Source organism: Periophthalmus magnuspinnatus, chromosome 9 (assembly GCF_009829125.3).
Source record: "Periophthalmus magnuspinnatus isolate fPerMag1 chromosome 9, fPerMag1.2.pri, whole genome shotgun sequence".
In the NCBI taxonomy this organism is placed as follows: Eukaryota; Metazoa; Chordata; class Actinopteri; order Gobiiformes; family Gobiidae; genus Periophthalmus; species Periophthalmus magnuspinnatus.
Window position 1 is genome coordinate 11955255 of NC_047134.1, and position 19102 is coordinate 11974356.

Consider the following 19102-nt stretch of genomic DNA (forward strand, 5'->3'; position numbering starts at 1 on the left):
GAAAGCCACTCTGTCCCTAATGTAGACAAGTCATTTTGTACAAGCCTCTAAAGCCTACTGGGCCAGGCAGGCACACAGTGCAAGGCCGCCTGTTTCAAAGATCTTTTGCAATGTGTTACACAATGGACCCCCTCATTTTATGCTGCTACATCATAAAAGTGCTCCTTTTGTTATATTTTCATCCTTAAAAGGGTCTTAATCCCTATCCTTTCAGGCTGGTCTATGGCAAATTCCTCAGGGACATCCCATTCGCTGCAAGGGCTAGAGTGACCCACTCACAAACCAGCATGCAGGGCTTTGAGCTTTTCTTTGGCTGCCACTCTCCAGAGAACATTAAATCGTACTTTTCATCCCCCTCACCATAGGGGGAAGCCCCTTAATGATGACAGAGAAAGAGAAATTCCTCCAGTCGGTCCTATGACACCATTCTGCTGTCAAGCAGGCATCTTGGCGGAGAGAATCAAACATGGCTTCCTGCAGGTGGAACGCCAATGAAGGTCACAGCCCAGAGAGAGAGGAGTGAGGGATGCAAAGGAAGAGAGGAAAGGAAACTGAGGAATCCAGGGAAGGACCGGGGAGCTAGACTTTTCTCAGCAAATTAAGTCATCTGCAACATAAAGACAGTCCAACAGTTTTTTTCAGGGATTTACAGTTTGAATCAATTTTAAAACAAGGACCAGGCTACAGAGTTTCACAGCTAAATGTTTGACTTAAAAATGCAACACTCAAAGCGTTGATAAGTTTTAATAATTTTCTTGACCTCTGCTTTTGAAAGAATCTTTTGGACATGGAAATACACTATTATGTGCAAAACAAAGTCCATGGGTTACAAAAGGCCTCAAACCTAAGAAAACAACAATTACAAATGCACACGGGGAGGGGCTTTTGAACCAATAATTGCATGCAACACTTACTGGACTAGATTCTGATTAAACTGCTAATGACCTGTCACTCAAGAGCAGGGCAGATGTTTACAGATGCCCGGTACCAACAGCACAGCTCATCTGTCAGAGTCAGCCATGACACTTACCACACCCACTCACTTAGCATGCCACCATAACATAACATCACTGCGCATTCAACAGCCAAAGTAAAAGACGAGTTTAAAGCTTTATCAGTATTATGGTCTTAATAGCTTGCCGTAGTAACACATATTTAAGCATTTCTGAATCATCGTCCCTTCTTTTTATTGTTGCTGATGTAGAAGCAGCCATTTTTGTGCGGTGCCCTCCCCAGCCCTCGCCCTGATGTGTGACACTCATGACAAATTAGGTGTGGAAGTGAAGGTGATGGGCTGTGAAAGTAATGCCCCTGCCCCCAACTCTACGCAACACACCCGCACGGACAGCTGCAACACAAAAACATTGATATATCAGTTCAACAATAAGGGTGAAACAAAGGATGTCATAAAGGTACATGAAACTAAGACTAAAATAAGGAATTAAAAAAAGAAAGCTTATTACAAATGAATATAAAACGCATTGGTATTGAACTGCAAATCCGATTTCGCACGGATCATTTGTTCTTTTAATTAGAAAGGTAACGTCTTTAATACTACAGAATTCTCCCAAAAATGCTCAACTTAATAGCATTTTTCACACCTGCCTAAAACTTTTGCTTTTCACCGAATATATATGTGTAAAAATACATGCCCTTTCCACTATACTCCACTAACAGCACGCTATTTTTATGTGAAATGAAACTGAGACATAGAGAGTAGCAAAATGTGGAATGGTTCATTTTATTTTATACTTCAGAAGACACATGCGCCAAGAATCTTCAGATACAATCTTTCAGCCAATTAAAGTCACATTATTTGTACCTTTACAATGAAAAATTGAGCAATTTCCACCAGGATAAAAAATTATGATACTGCATTGCATACCAATTATCTAAACATTACACTAATTCCCATAGAAGTGTTTAAATTATATGGTTGGTTGATTGCATGATGAATTAAAGAGCATTTTTCACTGGGAAATCTCATCCCGCAGTGATGAGGAGTGCAGCTCTGAGGCACAGACCAGACAGACTACTGCAGTGTAACCTAATAAAGCCGTCCTATTAGGATTATCAGCACCTCCGGGACCTCCTGCAACCTGTAGCCTCTCTCTCATCCACAAGTTCTTAACAAAACCACACTCCTGGTAATGTCGGATGTATTGGCCACAAAATCTCAGCATTCTCATATCAAGGTTACTTTAAATTGTACTGTTGTTATGATGTTGTTGTATATATCTACCTCTAAGTATTTAATTGTATTTTTAAACATATTTTTTAACTTTATGCATGCCCTTATTTGTATTTATTCAGTGTTTTATGTTGCAATGTATCACCAAAGAGAGTTCCCAGTTTGTGAGCTGTGTTCACTGACAATGGCAATAAAAAGTCTTCTGATTCTGAAATGACCGAGTAGAAAAAAACCTTTTGTTATGGCTGAAAAATTAACAAGTTACATATTTCTGTGCACTGTTTCTGTTGCATGCAAACAATATTATCCAGAAAGTTTGTAACGTACAGCATCGATGGGTGTGTTTGCCCATAGTAACGGAGCACATGTCACAAAGGCTCAGGACTAAACCTCCATCAGATCTGCACAATCTGGTTGTAACGCTTGTTTGTATATAAATAAAGTACATAGACTGACTTCTGATACACCACTCACTAAAAAACATACTTAAATTTAACTTGTCAATGACCTTTTGCTGCACTTATTGTCATGAATTGAATGAGTCTATGTGTTTGTATATGCATGTATGTGTATGTATGTGTATGTATATATGATATGTATGTGTATATATATATGGTATGTATGTGTGCATATGTATGTATATGTGTGCAGGTATATATATATATTCTTTTTTTTCTTTTCCCCCTTTCTTTTTTCCTTCACCTGAATGGATTTGTGAATAGATTTGTGTCCTGATGGAAGGATAGGGGTGGGACTTAAGTTTCTCCTTCCTTTTCGAGCTTGTATAAGAACATTTTGTAAGATGCGCTTTAGGTGTACCTGTGCTCAAAATAAATAAATACATTAAATATACTTTAGGGTCCATGCTGTTTTTTCCTGATATTCCATCCATCCATCCTCCTCCTTTCCTGATATTTTGTAGAATAACTATATAGAACTAACATTTTTATTTCACTATATTGTCCATAAATCAAGATATGAACATTATTAACATCATAATTATATAATGTGTTACTTGTTTTAAAATACAGTAGATGAGACCAGGATTTGACCATGATGAACTCAGTATTTGAACCCATCACATTTCTTTTTCCACTATCATTATAAAGTCACAAAACACTTTATGTTATCAAATGTTATCAAAAAAGTAGCGCTTCAATCCGTATGGTAATCCCAAATATTGAAGTTTTCTGCTGAAACGGCCTTTTTAATGTGATTAAAACATTGCTGAGGTTGACAAGAATTAATCTTCACAGTGTATGCCAGACTATATGACAATTTTACCTTAGTAGCAACGCCCTCACCAGGAATAGACTTCAATAAATCCTAATAAGAAGCAAAGAAGGAGTATTAGATTAGAAGGTGATTATGATTACCAAGAACTAAAGCTTTGGATCAGGAAAACATTATTGTCTGACACATTAACCTGAGGCTCACATTATCAAAGTTGTATCAGGCAATTGACAAGGCCTTTATAATTAGGCATGCTGTTCTAGAGCGACATAGAAGAAATTACAGCTCACAACGCACAGCAGGTGATGTACCCACTCACCACCCCTAAAGGGAGCACAGAGCAGGGCTGGTTAACTTTGATCTTAATACTCAATGTTTTAACAGGGCTCACACTTTCACTTAGAATAAAGAAAATGTTAACTGTGTAATCTAAGAAGACAAAAGGTGCAGAGTTGCAATATCTCAGTCAGCAGAAGATTCAAATGGCTTCACTAGACCAAAGAAAAGACTTACATTTGGGTTCATGTTTTGGTTTGTGCAATGCTTTGTTCATTGATGCTATTGTTGCATGTTAGGTTGGTTCATAATGCTAAAGTTGCTATTGCTATTCACCTTATTCTTGGAGTTGTCATCATTTGAGGTGTATTATTTCGTCTGGTGCTGGTGATCTTGACTGCAAATAAGCTCTATACGGACTACAAAGCCAGAGAATCGGCTCTTTTGAATGGCTCCTTAACGTAAATGGTTGCAACCGGTTCTCATTTTTTAAAAGAACCAAACATTTCTCCAATTTTTTTGCATTTTTATTCTGATTAACGCTGCGCCAACACAAGAATCAGCATAAAAGCAGAGTAGACAACCCAAGTGAGAGCTTTGTGCATAAAAAAACATCATAATAACAGTTTTTATTTACTACTTTTATTATTTTAGATCATCATTTTATTCCAATTTTCATCATTTCAAAGGGTAAACACACTCCCACTCTCAGTTTGAGCCAATTTAAACAAATCTTGGTCATTTCGTTCTGTGATTAGTTTGTAGCTAAAATTAGTTTTCACATTGGCTTCTGTCATATAAATAAATAGTTCAAGAGCCAGTCGTTTGAACAGCTCTTTGAAGAGAATTCGGATCCCACAATGGAGCCGGAAGTCCCATTACTAATTGTTGACTTGTTGGTGCACATGTTGATCATTTTACACAAATCAACCTACTTTATATCATATTTTAGTGGTGAAACTTTTCCCAAATCTCCGTTAAAATTAATGGGATTCCTGCTTAAGTGGGTGGGGCGGAATAAAGTCGCAATTATTTAATTTAAGCACTTTGAACCCTTCCAAACTTCCAAAATCCCTTCCAAAAACTGATGGAATAGTATCAATCAATAAAATAACCAGCTTATTAACAGTTGATACAGTTGTTTTGGTTATGAGGGAGATGGCAAAGTTTATAGAGAGATAGCTGTAATATTAGTGCATGATACTAAGAAAGCAATTGCGTTTCTTAGAAGCACATCCAACCGATCACCACTGGCTGCATGGATTTCCAATCTGAACTAGAAATATAGAAAAGAGACAATTTAGGGTATCAGCTGCGGCGCGAATACAGACGTTGCTAGGAGCGCGCATCGATTGACGTGCTCAAATGTTCATCGACAAAAGGAGAAATACTGACAAAAAGAGTGCAAGCCAGAGAGTATAAGGTCCTGTGAGGGAGAAGGAAAAAATCCATAATTGCTCTCATCGCCATATGATTTTCTGCAGGCAATTTCCAGGGCGAACACACTGACCTTTGCCTACTTAATTCCTGTGCAGTAAAGAAACAGAGAGATGATCAGTGAGGCACATAATTACACCCTCATCGATACAGCGATCTATGGGATGGCAACCTCTACATGAAAGGACGGAGAACATTGCCTCTTCTCACTCACAATGCCTGCACTTTGACCCCCATATTTGCAGGAAAACATATGCCCACACACCACACCATCATCTTTAGAGTGCCGCACATTCCTATCTGGATGCAAAGTCAATGTGCAATGCATGGTGGGTAATGATGATGTGAGCCTGGATGAAGAAGCCCCATATGGCTCTCTCCGTCCATGTCATTACCTTGTTACGCCTTTGACTTCCACTTAGAAAGAAAGAGAGAGGGAGGAGGAAAAAAAAAAAAGGTGTTGGAAGGGTGGAAAAGTGGAAGAGAGAGGGGAGAGTCAGGATCACCCAAGACCACGCTACAACTGAAATTGTCTGGGGTCAACAGTGCCATAATTACTTTAAAATGTCAGCCGGCAATAAAATACAACAGTTCATCTGGCAGAAAGCAAATTAGCTTTGACCATGCAGTGATTACCCTTTCCTGCAGAACCATTAGAAGAGATCAAATCTTCACATTCTCTGTTTGAGCAAAGGCCATCAGAGTACACTCCACCTGACAAGGATGCACATTTACCATTCGGCAGGGGTAATTAATTGTCCCCATAATAGAACATTTTATATTGGACACTGAAATGGAAGAAAAGTGTAATAACCTGCCAGTTTTATCTTAACCATTTGCTGACACCTCTCACGTTTTACTCTTATGCCATTTCTCTGGATTCTTAATAGATCTTAGCAGCTGACTGATTTGGATGTGGTAAAGACCTTGGACAATAGACTCCTGCCTGTGTTTCAGAAATAGGTTATAAAAAATGAGCCTTGTAAGTGAATAATTTGTCACTGTTGCACTCACATATCAACCATATCACAAGTGGAGCACTGGTGTCAGATATTGGTGCCGATACCGAAAATTTAGTTGGATGGAGTATCTCTTAAGCCGATATCCTGGTTGGGACCTTAATGTCATGTGTATTTACAGGTTTAGAACATCTCATGTTTGAGGTTTTATTCATCTGACGTTCTGCAGTATAAATAACAGTTGCATAACACAATTGGATGTCTTGTCTTGTGTGTAATAACTAACTGTTTTAAGGAAATAAGTGTCATTTTCAGTTCCTCCTCTGGCATTGGTTATTATCTGGTAAAACATAACATCGATATCAGTGTCAGAACTGAAAAAGCTTGATCGGTGTGTTCCTAATCACAAAGGCTGCATAAAAAAAAAAATATTGACATAGCAGCAAATACTATAAGGGCTGCATCCCACAATGCTTTTTCATCATCTCACATTTGACCTCGGCTTACACAAAGATACAAATCCCTAAAATAAAATAAATAAATAAATAAATAAAAAGCCAAAAGTGAAACTTGTTATCAAGGAAAACTGTGGTACTCTGAAAAACAGACAGAGGTGAAATTATGAAGACTGAGAGTTTGTGGGTGGAGCAGGGGCTTGAAAAATCCTAATACTCAATACACCTTCGGTCTGGAGTTGCAGGTTTAAGATCAATACAACAGACAAAGCAGCTACACCATTGTAAATACCGTTTAAAAAAGTAAAAAATGGCATTGTTGATTCCACATTCATTTGGTAGAATTATAAAGTGGAGTAATATATGTTTTGAGCATGAGATTTAGTGGTACAAACTAAGTTCCTAAACATTAAAGCCGTTGATACATTAATATGGCTATGTACATTGATACATATTTACAACTGTTTCACCAACTATTACTGAATCTGAACGTGAGCCATGAATCGTCATAACCTTATCGAATTTGCTTTGGACCCAGTCTGTCAGCCAGTACGAGGGCGCTGGCAGCCACCAGCACGATTAGTCATATTGAATTATACATGCAGAGCATGTAAGATACCTTCCACATCAACACAATACAAAGACAGTGGCTCACATAGAGAGCAATCAAAAACTCTATGAAAACACATAAGAACGCCCCTGAACCCACACCAAAAACCAGCTCACACGGTGGGGTTTTTCATGGCGGTGATGCGGATGTGCGTAAACAGGATTAGCGGAGACGGTTCCACTGTCACACAGCCCTCCAGATTGTAATTCTCATGCCTCTCTGACAGCTTGGCACAGTACTAAGTCACCTAATGTTTGCCTTGACATGAAATCCAGACCTGGGCACAGATGAGGTTATCAGTGGGGGGAGATGTGTGGGAGGAAACGCATCAAGTCCTGTTGTTGGAAGAAAGATTTAGTAGTTGGGAGTGTAGCTGTACTGAATGAAAACGATAGAGTTACAATCAAATTTTAGCTAAAGTGAATAATTGTTTGTCCGGTAATAGCTCAACTAAACATTCAAAGATTAATACAAAAAAATTAAATACACTGATGTGACCTTTCAAATAGTCAACCAAGCTTTAAATAGCTGTAAGATTATAATTCTCATTACATTTATCTCTCATGACATAAACTTTTAATATGTTCTGCAGCAGTGTATGGGACAAGCAGGGCAGCTTAAAAGACTACAACCTGTAATTACTGTTCCAGCACTTGATTAGAATAATCTGATTGCAATTATTCAGTGACTTTAAAATACAAGCCTGGAGCTACAGAACAATAATTCAAGGGCAGTGATTGGGAACGTGTTTCTTTTTTGGCCTTAAAATGACGTTTTAATCGACAAAGTGAAAGTGGTTCCCTGCTAAGGAGCGAGCTCCCTCAATTAGAGCCCATTTATGCAGCGAGGGGGAAGATGTGTGCTGCAGTGTAGAGTTAATCACCAGCAGACACTTAGAAAGTTCACACGGATCAGGGCTCCAAGCCATCTAATGGGTAAACATGCAGAAATGCAGCACTCCTGCAAGCCACCAAGCAGAAACTACTAACATTTGGACGATGGAATGAATCATTATGGATCAATTGTGGCTCAGCTTCATGTTTTGAAATTAGAAAGTCATCTCCACAGTAAATCCTCTGCCTGTTTGTGCTTTTTGTTATACAATGTTAAAGCCAGTATAAGTTTCTACGGCCATGACACCCTGTAATTATAACAGTAACATGTTTGAATCTGTATCACCAAATAGATCATTTCAATTACAGCGATGTTGTGATAATGACATCAACTATCTCCCAATAATTTCAGCCCATCTAAAAATAGTGTTCATTTAGAAATTTTAATGACCCCGTCCCTCTAAGAATTCAGTGGGAGATTAAATACAAGTGTAATACAACATGAGGGAGATGCATTACCCAGCTGGCACTGATTCCATGGTCAAAGTGAAGGACAAACATAGCCACTATAATCTTTTTTAGTGGACCAGACATTTGTAGGACTTTATTTCCTAATTCTGATTTACCTGAGGTGCGGCGGCGCTGCTCTGCCTCTGAGGCTGACTCACCCACAGTGATTAACAGGCCTGATTAGTCTTTTCCACTCACACACATTTGTATTCGTCCTTCAGCGGTCACACAGCTCCGGTACAGCATGTCCACACATACTACATGTTCATATGCTGAATGAGAAGAAATGGCCAGCCGGTGCTTACACTTAAGAGGACCTTATTATAAAAACACAATTGATGTCTATTGTATTTTTGAAAGCCTAATTGTTATCATCCTCAATTATTCTGTTTCATAATAGACAGTACATTATTAACAAAGCGTCCAGGAGCGCATTAATCAGTATGACTCTGCCTTAACCTTGGTAAGTGGCACAATAAGAGACATGCCCTCTCTAATCAGCTTCATTGTGTTCCATCACCTTCGCTCTAACTATATCACAGAGGGTTCAAAGACCTCGCACTACATGTGATTGCCGAAACCATCTTTAATCAGCAGCACTGGTCTTTGTTAGATCACGGAGGTCTACGTCGTAATGAAAACGCCAGCTAGCTCTGATAGCGGCCTAATTGGGAGATAATGAGCCAATAACATCAATGGCTAATGACACACTGAGTGGAAGTCACACCCCCCTCAGGCCACACAGCTCCTCGTTCAGCTCTGATGGAGTATAGGGCTGGGGAGTCTGACGGAGGTAGGCCTGGCTCTGTACAAACACGCTGTCTTGATGGCTTCATTAGGCTAATGAAAGGAGATACGTTACTGTTAAAGATGGGTATAGTGCTAGCTAAAGGGGCGCACAGACACTTTACTGATCTGGAGGGCTCAGTATGTAGTTAGCCAAAAGGAGGTTCAACTTTTATGGTGCCATTTATGTCGCCAGATGAAAATTAAATTAGCATAGGTGGGTTTTCAGTACGACCACAAGCTGAACTGTTTAAATTTGCCTTTTTTAATTTTTTTTTTTTTTTACTGTTAATTATTTTGAGTGAGCTAATATAGAAATGTTCCTTGTCCATCACGTTTGTCCTATCATATCAATAAAATAAAATTATATATATATATATATATATATATATATATATATATATATATATATATATATATATATATATAGAGAGAGAGAGAGAGAGAGAGAGAGAGAGAGAGAGAGAGAGAGAGAGAGAGAAAGAAAAAAGAAAAATATAAATAAATAAAAATAAATAAAATTAAAAAAACAGAATTCATAGCTGATATGCCAGTCTCATTTTAAATTGAATAAAATTGTTCTGATATATTTTATTTATATATATATTTTATATATTTTTTAATTTATATATATTTTATATTTTTTTCACATAATATCAAAAGGGACCAAAACAAACATTTGCATATCAATAAAAAAGGGAAATAAAAAAATAAAAATTCATAGCTGATAAACAAACTATCTCATTTGAAGTTGAATAAAACTGTTCTGATATATATATATATTTTCACACAATATCAAAAAGGACCAAAACAAACCTTTGCTCCAGCCAGTGGTTTTCATTCAATGTCTTCAGAGTAAGTTTGTTTATTTCCCGAAGACAAGCAGCAGCAGCTTATGACGCCTTAAATACCATGAGTGTGTGGGAGTGCAGAGCAGAAAGTGGGTTGAACTTTTGTCAGCTCCTAACAATGAAGTAGTAACAGTAAACAAGCCTGATGATGCATAATCACATTAGAGAGTCAGCGAGCATGGAGAGACGACCCCACTAAGCTATGCCTGCTCCATAACCTGCACATAATCCCAGGGAGCGAGGGCTTGACTCAAAGGAAGAGGAGGCAGGGCTCACACTGGCTTTCAAATAGAATTACTGTACATGCAATCTTCAGGCCCATTAAGCAGGTGTTTCTGAGGCCCCTATAGCCAAAACGCTTTCTCTCTACAATAAAGTTCAACAATAAAGCAATATCTATAACACTGTATACGTTGGAGTGTTGAGTCTCAGTATGAATTGTGTAAATAAAAGAAAATGGTTAAAAATATGGTGAATTGTCACAGTTTTATATAGCATTTTTCCACCTTCAAACTGCTTTACACCAGGGAACCACTCACACATTCACACACAAATGTACACAGACACTGGGGGCGAGGTGGGTTAAGTGTCTTGCCCAAGGACACAACGACGGCATTGATCTGTGGGAGCTGGAATCGCACCGCCAACCTTCAGTGGAGAAACACTCTACCAACTGAATGAATGTCACCCATATAGTGGACCAAACTTATATGTCTAACTAAACATTGACATTTACACAAACGTAACTACAGAACAAAAGTTTCGGGGTCATGGCCACATAAGTCAAATGTCATAATAAGGTAATATAGCATAATTAATAAGATAAAATACATCTATTAGTCATATTTTCAAAACTTTGCTGAATAAACTTCTCACCAAGTTGTGCGCAGTTGAGTTCGTCATTACTGTCCCTGAATCAAAAATGGAAAGGGTCTGAGAATGACAGATACAGCAGAAGTGAAGGAGAGGATTGTGGGTGGAGACTGAGCACTGAAGCTACAGACAGTCGGGGATGTGGAGAGTGTTGTGAGTGGGTGGTGTTACGGTGGAGTAGGTGTATGAGTGCAGACACAGTTAAACAAGTCTGGTAAGTAGACGCTATACGGGATCAGGTATAGACGGTGCTAACCTGATCTGCGGCTTTCCAAACTTACCTAGCAACTTGTTAATCACTATATAAATGTGGATATTTACTTTAATTATGAAATGGATAACATAACAAAACACTCGTTCACTTTTTAAGCAATTGATTGTAAAACTATTCGCAAATCTACTTGAATACAGTTATTTATTATAGATATTGTCTACGGGCTGACTTAGATCAGACTTGACGGTTGTGATGAACTATAAGGGACTTTTTGTTCTGCTTTTGCCTTCATTTCCTCATCTGTTTTTCTTGTTTAGTGCACTCCAGGAGAAGAATGCACTTTGGCTGTCCTCACATGGGGTTGCACATAGCGCTCCTGGGAAGTCATATTCCAGTGTTGAGCCAATGCAGAGACATGTAACAATGCCAGTATCTACCAAACCGTACTAACTCACTGACCTTTGACCCTTTACAACAGCAATGGGAACAACTTTTTGGAATTATCTCAATGACGATATGCAGATAATATTATGACAGTCTGTCCTGGTTGAGGTTCAAGTATCGTGAATAAACTGTAAAAGTAACCAGAAAAGTGCAGGACCATCACTTTATGCTGTTACCTTATTTGAAACATTACATGGCATGGTTGTTTTATTTTTCATCAGCTTTTTTCCAGCCTTTTCCAGTGTTTCTTGTACTAGACAATATACTTGATATTCTAATTTTGCACCTTAAAAATAACCATTGCGATTTAATCAATTTTTCAATATATCGCAAACTTCTAGACATAAACGTGCACCGTAGTCATAGTTCATAGACATAAATGATCAATGAAATGATAAATATAATGATGAGAAGTAAGTGGCATGTTTGTAGTAAATTGGGTGTAATTCAATTCTAACAGTTTGTGTGACCACAAGTGTTAGAGAATATCCTTCACTTTAAGAGTCTGGTTTCAGTAAATAATAAAAACATAGAAGTATGAGACAGTAAATCATTTATGCTATCAAGTAATCAATATCACAGTTTCATTTATATTCTTGTGTCCATTCTTCTAAGTATTGGCTGAAAAGGATGTCAAGGCTGAAGCCTCTAAAACAGTTACACCGTGTATGTACAATGAGTAACTATTATAGAGCCTGTAAAGAGACCGAGTAACTAAAAGACTTTCTCATACTGAGCTGTGATGGCAAAATGAGTATTAGAGGATCAATTATCTAATGACAAACTCAAACTAGAGTAAAACACTGTACATAAATATAAAGTGTGAAAACATAATCTGCAGACTGGTACAATACAAACACTGCATAGTCCTATTGAACTTTGTAGTGTAAGTCTGATTATATATAATGCCTGATTGTGGATGTAAGGCTGAGGTTTATTGGAGCTTTTCTACACACACTAGCCCATGTTCTGTCCACCAACGGAAATGAAAAGAGGTTTACCTCATGAACAATGCAATAGTGAAACCATAAAATCGACATATTAGTATATACAGCACCACAAACCAGAAGAATGCAATGTTATTAGAAGAGTGGAAAAATCTCATAAAACCACTCAGTGATTGGCCCAAGACTGGAAACCTATTATTGCACTTTTCAAAGAAAATAAATCAGAGGTTATTACATATACTTGTCAGACTAAATTACACTCTAGAGCAGTAAGCCATATATTCAACTTAAGCAATTAAACTTTGATACTACCAATGCAGCTATAGGCCTTAAGATAAGCAAGAAATACAAGGTTTTAGTTCAATGTGCTTTCATTTAAACCCAACTGTTCAGCCAGTTCTAAGACTAAATGCATGAGTTCATTTTATATAAATTTTACTTTAAGATTATGAGGTAATTTATATTATAACAAACAGGGATCAGCGTATCCACAGAACAGAAAAAAATATGACAAAAAGAACATTATATTAAAGGTTTGCCAAGAAAATACAGTGTTTGGTTAGCCCAAGCTCAGGAGAGGAAAGCATAAAAACAAAAATCCATTGCTCAGAAAGGTTTTAGAACCAGCAGTGCCACACTCCATAAAAATATGAATCCTTAAAAAAACAAGTATTTGCATCTTAAAACAGGGTTTACAGAAGAAGGCAGATGCAAGGAGACAATAACATAAGGAATGTCTGCAGATTTATTTTGGTGATATTTTAGAAAAATGGTGTGTGTTCGGATGAGTGGGGTCGAGCCTGAAAGCTTCAGAGCCTGGGCGGCCATGTTGGAGGCTTTGTGAGGGGGAGTGAGTTTACTTTAGAAGGCACATCAGTCTGCTGGGACATGCCATTTCCTCTTTCCCACTGTGGAACTAATGCAGTTTCTATTTCATGAAGTTTATCTTTAATCAGAAATATTGTCGACACACAGTATAAACATCCACCTAATTGGGAGCAGAAATCATTACTTCCTGTGGTTATATTAACTGTTACAGTAATGAAACTTCAGGGGACATTGGTGATACAGACGATAGTCTCAACTACAAATATCCCTGAAATAATAGAGCTACTTTGGTCAATGTATTTCTAAGTAAAAGATACAAATGTCTGCAGGTGGAATAGATGCTTAGCCAAACACAAAAGTAGACAACAAGCATGGCCTGAAAAAACAGCTGATCAGCAGGTCAACTTAGGTCATTTATAAAGAAAACTGCATCTCAAATAAGAGCTCTCAAAAGTCTAACAGGTCTGTTCGTGCCTCTGTGGTTCTTGGCATGGTCGCCCTGCAGAAACCTGAGCCGTGTTATTACAAATCTTTAGCAGTGTAGTAGTCCTACAGTAAGACATGAATGAAAACAAATGAGAAATCTGGTTTAGGGAGAATCTAAAATATGTGCAGTCAGTTGACCTCAGGATCACGTAGAAAACATGGGAAAACGAGACACTGCTGATCAGACTGACACAGTAAATAAAGCCTAGAATGAAATTCATCTCCCTACAAGCAAAAACCCAATACACATATCAGATCTAAGTGCTGCATAGCGATAATAGCTGAATATTCATTTTTGTACAAGCGGAAGACAAACACTCCCGTCCTTAATGACATCTCCGGGGAGGAAGTTCATAACACAAGGCTGTTATGCAACAGAACTCTGTCACTTTGAGAGGTCAGAGGCGGTTCTCACTGCCAACATTAGCGTAAAGCCAACTGCAACTAGGTTAGTGACATGTGCTGAATGAAATAAGTTGGAGCAGTGGCACACAGTGTGTACACAGGTAGACATGGTGAGGCTGCACTGGCCTACTTAGTGTCAAGCAGCTGCACCTTAACACTGCATATGCTTCAACCATTATTCCCAAAGCACAAGTGACTAATATCGTACAGTGGCTTTGAACTGGTCATAATAAATATATAGCCACACTGGATGACAGAAGTTGTACTATAAAAAGAATTCCAAATAAAATAAGGGAATAATAAGCAAACTAATAAGACAGATTTCTCCACATTCGAGCAGGGAGGTACTGGAGGCATGTATATGCATATCTCTGAGTGTGTCCCTGGGAAAACACTGCAGCTTTAGTTACACTGCTCTGTGCAGTGATTGATGGTTGCTGTCTATGCAGGCCTACATTTTTGAGGAGACTGGAGTACTTACACATGAGCAAACAGAAGATGGAGGACTGTGGCAGACTTACACTACAAAGAGGATAGCAGGACTGTGTGCGGCCCATACACACACAGCTCTGCTGTACTGCAGATCCACCTCCCCACCTCCAGCGCTTGAAGATCTACCTGCCAGCTGCTGCCAGTCGCACAGAAAGATGGGCTTTGTTGGTTTTGTGAAGCCCACCGACAAGACCCCCCTGGAGACAGCAGGTCTCCAGCAGCACAAGCCTGAGCCTTATCCACTCTGCCGCACAGGCAATCTGTTTTCTATATTACCAGCCTGTATCAGTGTACTATGCACTATAGAACAGCAATTGAGCAGGAAATTAAGTTAGGGGATCGGTATTTGGCGGAGGAGAACGGGCTGGTGTGGTCTTTCCTCTGCACATACAAGGATCATTAAATATCACACGACTTTCTTGATAAATTTCTTCTTCTCTCTGCTGCTCACATCAGCTTCCTCCTCCCTCACCATCTTTTCCTTCTTTTCTCAATTTCCCTTCTCGTCATCTAGCCGCTTCTCTCCCATCTCCCTGTATTTGTAATATGTGTGTAACAAAACATCCTAATGGATGTTTAAACAGCTTGAGATGTGTCGGCCTGGGAACCACCTCTCTGTGACAGGGAGCTATGGTGTGGAATTGAAACTATTACAAGGGAAAATGGGAGATATATTTCTTCTTTTCCCATTGTTTATTTCTTTTCTTTCCTTCTCTACAGTCCTCCTCTCCTTCCTCTTGTCTATTTTCTCTTGTTATATCACTGAACATACAAATACAGGATGGTGTCTAGGTTTTTTTTAAATCAACAAATGTTACTAAACGTCTTTCCTCTTCAGTGTTTTCACTATTTAAAGTATTTGTGTGCAAAATAGACTTTTGACAATACAATATTCCTAAGAAAAATATACTACAATGAAAACGTTGGTCTTAAATATAATACATGTTTGGAGGAGCATTTTTCTTTCCTGAATAATAATATATCTGTCAACAGTATTGAGAAGTTGTTCAATTGTATCCTGAACATGGAAAAACATGTCAGACTTAACATGTATGGTGAAATAATAGGTAAATACCAAACAATTAAGGAATATCTACTCATTTCTGACCCTCACCAAGCCCACACATGTCCAAGTGGTGAGGTTAGTTGGAGGGGACCCGGGAGATAAGGAGGCAACAGGTCTAAATCCCTCCTGAAGCAGTCTTGATGGACAGACAAGCCGCCATTAACAGTGGGGTGGCTTGTGAGAGTAGCAGCTGATGGAAAGATACCCTGGCATTTGCTGTGTTAAGAAGTGGCCCTTAAAGATTTCACACTTCCAATTTCTTTGAATTATCTGCCATCTCCAGGCTGTCACTCAAACCCACAATCCTGGTAACTTGTTCAGTGAGGCACAATGCCTGCTTATTGACAAAGCAATCCACAGTGATGGGGCAGGGCACGATCAAACATTAGACACATGGCACAATGTAGAATAGAGGACATGTGGGAAAGGTTTGTGAGATTTGCATTTTGTTTGTCCTGGAAACTTACTGTCCATGCCCAAACATGTTTTTATAACTGTCATTCTCAAATTTGGATTTCCTTATACTCACAATATAAAGCTGATTACAGTCAAATGAGAAAAGAGTGTAATTATGTTATTATTTATTTAAACTATATTTATCCATGTAGTTAGAGCCATTCTCCCCATCTACAACAACTGGTCAGCACAAAAAGCACATGTACATGTCTAGTACAGGCTTTTCATATGTAATTCAATCTATGTTTTCACTGAGCATGCACATCCAGGGCACTTTGCCCATGTCATGACTGATTTCACTTGATTTTAAAATGGTGCCAATAAGGTGTCATTATTTACCAGACCATGGCCGACAGGGCAGAATGAATTTGTCAGTGTCCACCTAAGGCAGTGATGACAGCTGATGCTGTAACAACAGCGAGCAGACTGCTTATCAGATCCTTTGATTCACTTGATGTTTCAGACAAGCCATGATAGAAATATAACAACATCCCTATTACTCTCAGCATTCAGTACATAGCATGCAGCCAGTGCTTTCCATGAATTATTAAAAGCCAACAGATTACGCTGCAAGGCTGGAAGTCTAGAGGCATGCTACAGATGCTGCTGAGCAAAATGGCAACATCACAAGTCTGTTTTGTTCATATTTATACAGGAGGAAACAAGCTTCACTAGGTAACTATGGCAAAAATATCCCATGTTTGGGCTTGTGCGCTTGTTTGTGTCTAAAAGGAGGTAGAGGGAGAGCGGGGGATGAGGCCATGGTGTCAGGGCTTGTCTGACATGTGGCGTGGTGGCCTGGCTGGATGGCTGGTTGGGTGCAGCCCAGCTCGAGCCTGGCAACTCTCTCACTTCCCCTTTTTTCTTGGTGCTGCTCTCTCTCCCCCGAGTGACGGGCTGAGACATTAAGACAGGCGTTTTAATTAACTGTGCCACTCTTCCACCTGCTGCCCTCAATATGCTCCGGCCCAGGCAAGCTGTCTCTCATACCAGTTTTTTTTTTTTTTTTTGCTTTTTGCCCAATCTTCCAATTATTTTGTCAGCCCCCTCTCCTCCCTCCTTTCTCTCACTCTCTTTTTGCTTTTCAGTTCTCAACAATCAAACTTTTCGCTCACGTGTCCTGACCTTAATAAGTGAAACCTTACACGAATGAGGCACGTGTGACAAAGGTGTTCATTTAATTCCTGTCCTGTTCTACTGACCCCCGTAACAATCCCACACAAGCACACACATACACTCAAATCTATGTGCTAATTCGTTTCTGCCCAACACTCATCAGGCTATTCATTAAGACCTGATTGGAGATGGATATTTCTGGTCCCTCATGGCAGAATAAAGCAAGATCAAACTGGGAATAGTACCAAAATTGCTAGAGAAATAGGCCTTGGAGAAACTTCTTGCAAGTCTCCAGCCTTTGTGGTTTCAGTTTAAGGTAACCTAAGATTTAAGGAATGGTTAACTGAATATTGATTTAATGATATTTTATATTATTAGTTTTGTTTGGGAATGACAGGAAAGACAAACAACCAAGGACAAAATATTAGCATAGAGATACTAACTTAAATTAATAAAATAACATCAAATTGCTCTATTAATATTATTTTAGCACATTGTGAGGTCAGCTGTAGGCCACTGAGCAGGTTATTTACCCTTGCTACTCTAGTTGATATATCTTGCTTTGTTCATATTTTTAGAGAGTATACTGCAGCAGCAAATTATCCACTTACAAGCCTGACACAAGTTCCATTACACATTTTAAAGTGGTAATTATAGACAGCATTTACAACACAGAGACACGGTTCCCCTAGGGTTGTAATAAAAGGATTGATGTCCTCCTTTTAGAGTTAAGGCCTAGTCCTACAGATAAAGTTGAAATGAACAAATGGTCCAACTCTGACTCCATGACGGGGCCTCAGTCGCAGTCATTCTACAGTACGAAAGCGGCAACGGGGGCCCATATATCAGCCTGGAGGACAAGGACCATTCATCTGGCCAGCGTAAAGGAGTGACTTTGAAGTTCACCGCTGTGAGGTGAAAGAGCAGCCATGGCCTCAACCTCTCTGTTTATGTAGCTGCACTAGCCCAGGGAGAGTTCTTAATGAATGATGTGTATACACCGACACTACAACTCCAGCTAAGTGCAAACACCACATCTGTGGAAGTGTCTAGACACACCAACGATTGACTTTATGTTTACATCTTGCACATGAACCGGTCTACAGTCACACGTTTTATGGCTGTGTAACTATATACATAATACAGAGTCTTACATAGAGATGTGAAGAAGTAGATGACTCACCAGTCAGATGTATACCAGACTCCTTCAGCCATGTCCTTCGTTTGAGGACTTGCAATGACTTCTGGACACATGATGTCTCTTTTGTCCTTTGCCATCTGTTTCCATAAACAAAGATTACATTTGGTAAAACACATTTTATGAATTACAGATTGTGTCTTTTGTGTGTATTTTTTATATTTAGATGCTATAGCACTAGCCATTTAATATTAGACAGTGTTTCCCTCTATTCTTTCCTATGAATACAGGGCCAGCCCCTCTAGCCTTGCAGCTCATCTGCATCTCTCTTTAGCATACCTCGAGCAGTATGTTGTCCTTGTTGTGTGGCTGCTGCATGTGGCCCGTGGTTATAAATTATGGATGCAATGCAAAAGCTGTAAAATTTGTTGTATCTTCTATTATCTTCATGTTAAAGGCCACAAAAGCTCTTCAGTGAAGTCAGCCATTAAGAAAT

At 38.9% G+C, this 19102-nt stretch overlaps 1 long non-coding RNA gene across 2 annotated transcripts in view; it reads right to left on the reverse strand.

Annotated features, from left to right (window-relative positions):
* The window catches only part of LOC129456538 (uncharacterized), a 92059-nt gene extending 73315 nt beyond the window's left edge, over positions 1 to 18744 (reverse strand). For both annotated transcript variants that reach the window (XR_008648816.1, XR_008648817.1), the window contains exon 1: positions 18652 to 18744. This is a non-coding gene — a long non-coding RNA (uncharacterized LOC129456538). The remainder of the gene's footprint in view (positions 1 to 18651) is intronic.
* Between the last annotated feature and the right edge of the window lie 358 nt (positions 18745 to 19102).